We start from the raw sequence: 8,789 nt of genomic DNA, 5'->3' as shown, positions 1-8,789 counted from the left end.
TAAAAACAAACAACCATAATTTTATAGGATAAATATTTTTTTAAGATCAACTTAATTTTATTGTCAAACAAACATAATGCGGTAGAGCTGGAGAGATGGTCCAGAGGTCTTTAAGAGCACTGGCTGCTCTTCCAGAGAACCTAGGCTTGGTTTCTATCACCCACAACCGGTGACTCAAAACCATCTGTAACTGCAGTTCCAGAAAATTAAATGCCCTGCTCTGGTCTTCTTGGGGACCATGCCCACTAGTGGTACACAAACATGTATCCAAGCAATACACTCATAAACATGAAATAAAAATAAATTTAAATAATTTTAAATGAGGCATACAAATTTTAAAACTCTGATTAAAACTCTCACAGGGTTTATTTTTTAATTGTTCAAAATGTTGTTTAAATAAAATCTAACAAAATAAGCAGAGAAAAATTATTTTTAAAATATTAAAATCCCAACTGAAACCAAGAATGATAGTGACAAGGGTCTGTAAATTCAGCACTTAAGAGGCTGAAGCAAAGGGATTAAAAGCTTGAGGCCAGTTTTAGCTACATAGCTAAATCCTGCATCAAAAAATTAAATAAATAAAACTAAGTAAAAGCCACACAAAGGACCAGTGAGATGACTCAGTGGGTAAAGGTGCTTGCTAATAAACCTGGCTACTTAAGTTCTATCTCTGGAATAAACATGGTAAAAGGATAGTACCAACTAAGAAAAGGTGTTCTTTGAACTACGCACTTGAGCCATAATATATACATACATGAGATTGTACATAGACAGACAGACAGACAGACAGACAGACAGACAGATAGATAGATAGATAGATCAAGCAATTAAAATACAAACCATAAAAAGAATAATCTTGTATTCTTAGTTATACATCTAGATATTTAACTACATTACAAAACTACAATAATTAAAGCAGAGTGACACACATTTACTACTCCAAATATAAAAATAACTGCCAGAGGCCATGAGAGAATATAGCAGGTGACAACTAGTAGTTAACAAGTTAACCTACCAGATGAATACTTCTCTGATGGAGAGGCCCACTTGGAAAAGACTGTGGGGTCACTGACTGTTATTGACTGTCTACAATTTTTCTCATGTGCCATTAAAACCTCTTATGGGTATTTTTCTCACTGCTTGCATGTTTGTCTCATGAAAACATTCTACTTACTGGGCACAATATAGCTGTGAATAGTCAGGAAGCTAAAGTGTATAATTCCTGCTTAAGTGTATAATTCTGATGATTAGTAATAATATTATATTTTAGGTACTTTTGCTTCTTTTATTTGTTTTTAGTGAGCTATATAGTTTTTTCTGCTCCCCTCTCTTCCTCCCCACTTTCATACCCTCTCCCATGATCCTGATGCTCCCAATTTACTCAGGAGATCTTGTCTTTTTCTACTTCCCATGTAGATTAGATCCATGTATGTCTCTCTTAGGGTCCTCATTGTTGTCTAGGTTCTCTGGAATTATGAATTGTAGGTTGGTTTTCTTTGATTTATGTCTAAAAGCCACTTATGAGTGAGTACATATGATATTTGTCTTTCTGTGGCTGGGTTAACTCACTCAATGTGATGTTTTCTAAATTCATATATTTGTCCACAAATTTCAAGATATTATTTTTTCAGCTCCATTCTGTAAATGGACCACATTTTCCTTATCCATTCTTTGGTCGAGGGGCATTTAGGTTGTTTCAAGGTTCTGGCTATGGCAAATAATGCAGCTATGAACATAGTTGGGCATCCTTTGGGTAGATAACCAAAAGTGGTATTGCTGGGTATTGAGGTAGGTTGTTCCCTAATTTCTGAGAAGTCACCATACTGGTTTCCAAAGAGGTTGTACCAGCTTGTACTCCCAACAGCAATGGAGCAGTGTTCCATTTAACCCACATTCTCTCCAGCATAAGCTGTAACTTATGTTTCTGATTTTGGCCATGCTAGCAGATGTAAGATGAAATTTCAGAGTTGTTTTGGTTTACATTTCTCTGATAGCTATGGATGTTGAACATTTCTTTAAGTGTCTTTCAGCCATTTTAGATTTATCTGTTGAGAGTTCTCTGTTTAGGTCTATATCCCATTTTTATTGGATTATTTCTTTAATAAACAATTTCTTGAGTTCTTTTTATATTTTGTAGATCAGTCCTCTGTCTCATGTGGGGTTGGTGAAGATCTTTTCCCATTTTGTATGCTGCCATTTTGTCTTGGTGACCATCACCTTTGCTTTACAGAAGCATCTTAGTTTCCCACATATTAATTATTTCTCTCAGTATCTGTGCTATTGGAGTTATATTTAAGAATTGGTCTCCTGTGTCAATGCATTCAAGTATACTTTCTAATTTCTCTTCTATGAGGTTCAGTGTGGTTGGTTTTATGTTGAGGTCTTTGATTCATTTGTACTTGAGTATTGTACATGGCAATAGATATTGATCTATTTTATTCTTTTATATTAATATCCAGTTATGCCAGAAGCATTTGTTGAAGATGCTTTCTTTTTACTATTTTATATTTTTTGCTTCTTTGTCAAAAAATCAGGTGTTCCTAGGTGTGTAGGGTAATATCCAGATCTTTATTTCCTCCATGTCTGTTGTTCTGCCCCCTTTTTCAGTTCTGATTTTGTTAATTTGTATATTCTCTCTCTGCCTTTTGGTTAGTTTGGATATAGGTTTGTCTCTTCTGTTGATTTTCACAAAGAACCAACTCTTTGTCTCATTGAGTCTTTGTATTATTTTCTTTGTTTCTATTTTGTTGATTTCAGCTTTCAATTTGATTATTTCCTGCCATCTAGTTCTCCTGGGTGAGTTTACTTCTTTTTGTTCTAGAGTTTTCAAATGATCTGTTTTTTATTGATATTTATTGAGCTCTATATTTTTCTCTGCCCCCCTCCCTGCCTCTCCCCTCCCCCCTCCAATCCTACCCCAAGGTCCCAGTGCTCTCAATTTATTCAGGAGATCTTGTCTTTTTCTACTTTCTACTTCCCATGTAGATTAGGGATTGTGGTTTGTAGGATGGCTTTCTTTGCTTTATGTTGAAAAACCACCTATGAGTGAATACATGTGATAATTGTCTTTCTGGGTCTGGGTTAACGCACTCAAAATAATGTTTTCTAGCTCCATCCATTCTCCTGCAAAATTCAAGATTTCATTATTTTTTTCTGCTGTGTAGTACTCCATTGTGTAAATGTACCACATTTTCCTTATCCATTCTTTGGTCAAGGGGCAGTTAGGTTGTTTTCAGGTTCTGGCTATGACAAACAAAGCTGCTATGAACATAGTTGAGCACATGTCCTTGTGCATGATTGAGCATCCTTTGTATATATACCCAAAAGTGAACTATAGGCTTGATATTACTGGGTCTTAAAGAAAGTTGTTTCCTATTCTGAGAAATCGCCACACTGACATCCAAAGGGGTTGCACCAGCTTGCATTCCCACCAGCAATGCAGAAGTGTTCTTTTTTCTCCACAACCTCTCCAGCATAAGTTCAGTGTTTTTGATCTTGGCCATTCTTACAGATATAAAATGGAATCTCAGAGTTGTTTTGATTTACATTTCTCTGATGACTAAGGATGTTGAACATTTTCTTAAGTGTCTTCCAGCCATCAAATGATCTGTTAACTCACTAGTGTGAGATTTTTCCAGCTTCTTTCCATAGGCATTTAGTGCTACAAACTTTCCTCTTAACACTTCTTTAATTGTGTCACATACATTTGGGTATGCTGTGTGGTCATTTTTGTTGAGTTTTATGAAGTATTTAATTTCTTCCTCTGTTTCTTCCTTGACACATTAATGATTCAGGTGAGCTTTATCTAATTTCCATGTGTTTGTGGGCTTTCTGGAATTAGTGTTGCTGTTGAATTCTAATTTTAAGCCATAAAGATACAATAAGATATTAATGTTATTACAATTTTATTTTGAATCTGTTGAAATTTGCTTTGTTACCTAGTATGTGGTCAATTTTTGAGATGATTTCATGAGGTGCTGAGAAGAAGGTATATTCTTTTTGCTTGGATAAAATGTTCTATAAATGTCTGTTAAGTCCATTAGAGTCATAACATCTCTTAGTTCCCTATTTTCTCTGTTAAGTTTCTGTCTGACAAACCTGTTCAGTGGTAAGAGTGGGGTGTTAATGTCTCCCACTATTAGTGTGTAGGGTTAAATGTGTGATTTAAGCTTTAGAAGTGTTTCTTTTGCAGGGAGAGGAGCAGAGAAAAATGTAGAGCTCAATAAAAATCAATTTAAAAAAGAAAAGAAGTGGTTTTTTTTTTTTTCATATGAGGATGCCCTTGTATTTGGGGCAGAGATGTTCAGTATTGAGATTTCCTTTTGATGGATTTTTCCTGTGCCTAAGATAAAATATTCCTCTTTGTCTCTTTTGATTAATTTTAGTTTGAAGCCTATTTTGTTAGATATTAGGATAGCTACACCCACTTGTTTCTTAGGTCCATTTGATTGGAAAATTATTTCCCAACTCTTTACTGTGAGGCAATGTCTGTCTTCGAGGTTGAGGTGTGTTTCTTGTATGCAACAGAAGGATGGATTCTGTTTTCATATCCAATCTGTTAGCCTATGTCTTTTTATAGGTGATTTGAATCCATTTATATTAAGATATATTAATGACCAATAATTACCAGCTAATATTATTTTAGTTTTCATTGTTTGTGATGTCATTGTGTGTGTGTGTTTCTTTTCTTTGGGATTTGATGCTGTGAGATCATCTGTTTTCTGTGTTTTTGTGGATGTAGCCAACTTCCTTGGGTTGGAGTTTTTCCCTTCTAGTACTTTGTGTAGGGTGAGTTTGTGGATAGGTATTGATTGAATCTGTTTTTTGTGGAATATATTATTTTGCCCATCTATGATGATTGAAAGTTTGACTGATTATGGTAGTCTGGGCTGGAATCTGTGGCTTCTTAATGTCTGCATAATTCTTGACCAGGACCTTCTTACTTTCATTGTTTCCATTGAGAAGTCAGGTGTAATTCTGATAGGTCTGTCTTTATATGTTACTTGGCCTTTTTCCTTTGCAGTTTTTTAATATTCTTTCTTCATTCTGTTTGTTTATTGTTTTTATTATTATGTGGCAAAGGGACTTTTTTTTTGATCCAGTCTATTTGGTGTTCTGTAAGCTTCTTGTATCTTCATAGGCATATGTTTCTTTAGGTTGGGAAAGTTGTCTTCTATAATTGTGTTAAATATATTTTTCTGTGCTTCTGAGTTAGACTTCTCCTTCTTCTATCCCTATTATTGTTGTTTGGTCTTTTTATGGTGTCCCATATTTCCTGGATATTTTTTGTTAAGCTTTTGTTAGATTTAATGTTTTCTTTGACTTATAGGTCTATTTCCTCTATCATATCTCCAGTGTTTGAGATTCTCTCTCCCATCTCTCTTATTCTCCTCTTTATGCTTGCATTTGAGGTTTCTGATCATTTTCTCGTAATTTCTCTTTCTATAATCTCCTCAGATTTTATTTTCTTTATTGTTTCCATTTCAGTTTTCAAGTCTTGAATTGTTTCTTTCATCTGTTTACTTTTTCTTGGTTTTCTTTAAGGGATTTGTTGATTTCTTCCAATTTTTAATTTGTGTTTTCCTCCATTTCTTTGAGGAAATTATTCATTTCCTTTTTAAGGGCCCCAAACATTCTCCTAAAGTTAATTTTCAGGTCATTTTTTTCTGTTTTATCTATATTGGGTTGTTCAAGTATTGCTTTGGAGGGGCCACTAGTTTTTATTGGTACCGTGATGTTCTTTGTCATGTTCCATGTATTCTTACCTTATCTACCCATCATTTCTTCTGATTGGTATATTTGGGACTGTGTGTACTTCTGGTGATCAATCTTCGAGGTGCCAGTGGATCCAAGGCTCAGATTGTTACTCTTCATGGTGCAGTCAGGGCCAAGGTTTAGTCACCCTGTTGGTCACTCTGTATTCTTGGAGGTCACTCAGTGCTCCCAGTGGTTGCTCTGTGATACTGGGGGTCTTTTGGACTTGCACCCACAAATATTGGTTGGTTGGGGCTGTTTCTGTTGTGGTTGTTGCCTTGGGCCTGCTCTGGCAAGGGTTACTGCCTCAGGCCTGATATGGTGGAGGTCACTGATTCAGGCCTGTGTGCTTAAATGTTCCTGGCCTAGGTGCACTCCCACGGAGGTACCTGGCTTGGGCTGCTCTCACAGAGATCCCTGGCTTGGGCCCAATCCTGCAGAGGTCTCTGGTTCTTGTCTACTCCCTCAGAGGTTCCAGACTTGTGCCTGACCCACAGAGGTCTCAGGCTCTCGCCTACTCCCTCAGCAGTTGCTCCTTTGTACCTGCTCCTGTGGAGTTCACACCCTAAGGCCTGCTCTGGCAGAGGTCGCTGTTTCAGGCCTGTTTCTGTAGATGTTACTGGATGGGGTGACTCCCACAGAGGTTTCTGGCTTAGGCTTCATTAAGTCTTTACTTGACTGTATTTTTGTTAGGTTCCTCTAAACTCTCTTCCCTTGACTTCTGGACTTCGTTGATGCCTTTGCATTGCACAATTTTAACAAGAATCCCATAAGTTAGTGTGCTAGTTACTTTTGTATCACCATAACAAAAATGTTTGACGGCAACAACTTAAAGAGCAGGGAGGTTCTATTTTGGCTCAGAGTTTTAGAATATGTCAATCATTACTTGAAAATAATGGTAGGGGGTGAATTTGTGACCTGACCGGCGGCGGCGGAAGCAGCCCTGGACAGGGAACTCTGAAGTTCCTCATCCCCCACCCTATACTCCCTGGGCTCCCTGCAGGGGCTCTACACCCTGCATACGGCCTCTCTCTTCTTGTCCCACTCAGCTTGCATCCAGAACCCTTCTTCCTTCTGCCCCCTTTCCTCTTTGGGCACATAACACCATCCAGCTCAGTCTGTCTGGCGCTGGGAGCAAATCCTCAGGGCAAGTAGGCAGGCGAGACTTCCTTTGTTTCTCCAGCCTGCCTGCACCAAGCAAGGTAAGGCCTTTGTTTACAAACTACCCAACCTGCATGGAGATCTGATCTAGGCACCAGGAGAGACAGCAGCCAGGTGAGTTTGTGACCTGACTGGCGGAAGCAGCCCTGGACAGGGAACTCTGAAGTTCCTCATCCCCCACCCTATACTCCCTGGGCTCCCTGCAGGGGCTCTACACCCTGCATACTGCCTCTCTCTTCTTGTCCCACCCAGCTTGCATCCAGAACCCTTCGTCCTTCTGCCCCCTTTCCTCTTTGGGCACATAACACCATCCAGCTCAGTCTGTCTGGGGCTGGGGGCAAATCCTCAGGGCAAGTAGGCAGGCGAGACTTCCTTCATTTCTCCAGCCTGCCCGCACCAAGCAGGGTAAGGCCTTTCTTTACAAACTACCCAACCTGCACGGAGATCTGATCTAGGCACCAGGAGAGACAGCAGCGGGGTGAGTTTGTGACCTGACCGGCGGAAGCAGCCCTGGACAGGGAACTCTGAAGTTCCTCATCCCCCACCCTATACTCCCTGGGCTCCCTGCAGGGGCTCTACACCCTGCATACTGCCTCTCTCTTCTTGTCCCACCCAGCTTGCATCCAGAACCCTTCTTCCTTCTGCCCCCTTTCCTCTTTGGGCACATAACACCATCCAGCTCAGTCTGTCTGGCGCTGGGGGCAAATCATCAGGGCAAGTAGGCAGGCGAGACTTCCTTCATTTCTCCAGCCTGCCTGCACAAAGCAGGGTAAGGCCTTTGTTTACAAACTACCCAACCTGCACGGAGATCTGATCTAGGCACCAGGAGAGACAGCAGCCAGGTGAGTTTGTGACCTGACCGGCGGAAGCAGCCCTGGACAGGGAACTCTGAAGTTCCTCATCCCCCACCCTATACTCCCTGGGCTCCCTGCAGGGGCTCTACACCCTGCATACTGCCTCTCTCTTCTTGTCCCACCCAGCTTGCATCCAGAACCCTTCTTCCTTCTGCCCCCTTTCCTCTTTGGGCACATAACACCATCCAGCTCAGTCTGTCTGGCGCTGGGGGCAAATCCTCAGGGCAAGTAGGCAGGCGAGACTTCCTTCGTTTCTCCAGCCTGCCCGCACCAAGCAGGGTAAGGCCTTTGTTTACAAACTACCCAACCTGCAGGGAGATCTGATCTAGGGACCAGGAGAGACAGCAGCGGGGTGAGTTTGTGATCTGACCGGCGGAAGAAGCCCTGGACAGGGAACTCTGAAGTTCCTCATCCCCCACCCTATACTCCCTGGGCTCCTTGCAGGGGCTCTACACCCTGCATACTGCCTCTCTCTTCTTGTCCCACCCAGCTTGCATCCAGAAACCTTCTTACTTCTGCCCCTTTCCTCTTTGGGCACATAACACCATCCAGCTCAGTCTGTCTGGCGCTGGGGGCAAATCCTCAGGGCAAGTAGGCAGGCGAGACTTCCTTTGGTTCACTGGCCTGCCTGCACCAAGCAAGGTAAGGCCTTTGTTTACGAACTACCCAACCTGCACGGAGATCTGATCTTGGCACCAGGAGAGCCATCAGTGGGAGAGCTAATCTGGGTACCAGGAGAGCCATCTTTGGGCACGGAGATCTGATATTGGTACCAGGAGAGATATCACTGGAGCACCAGGAGAGCTATCACTGCAGGGTGCCATCACTGGGAAAGTATATCAGTAGGCAAGGAGACCTGATCCGGTAAAAGAAGATGCATAGGGGAGCATTCGGAGAAAGAGATGGGCAGGCGCCAATGCAAGAATTCACCCAACAATCTCAAAAACTATATGAAACCACCAGAACCCAGCGACCTCACAACAGGAGGACATGAACACCTTAATCATGAAGAAGTAGATA

The sequence above is a fragment of the Chionomys nivalis genome, chromosome X, assembly GCF_950005125.1.
Source record: "Chionomys nivalis chromosome X, mChiNiv1.1, whole genome shotgun sequence".
Taxonomy (NCBI): domain Eukaryota; kingdom Metazoa; phylum Chordata; class Mammalia; order Rodentia; family Cricetidae; genus Chionomys; species Chionomys nivalis.
The sequence above is the reverse complement of the archived record's forward strand: the minus strand, read 5'-3'. Positions refer to the sequence as shown.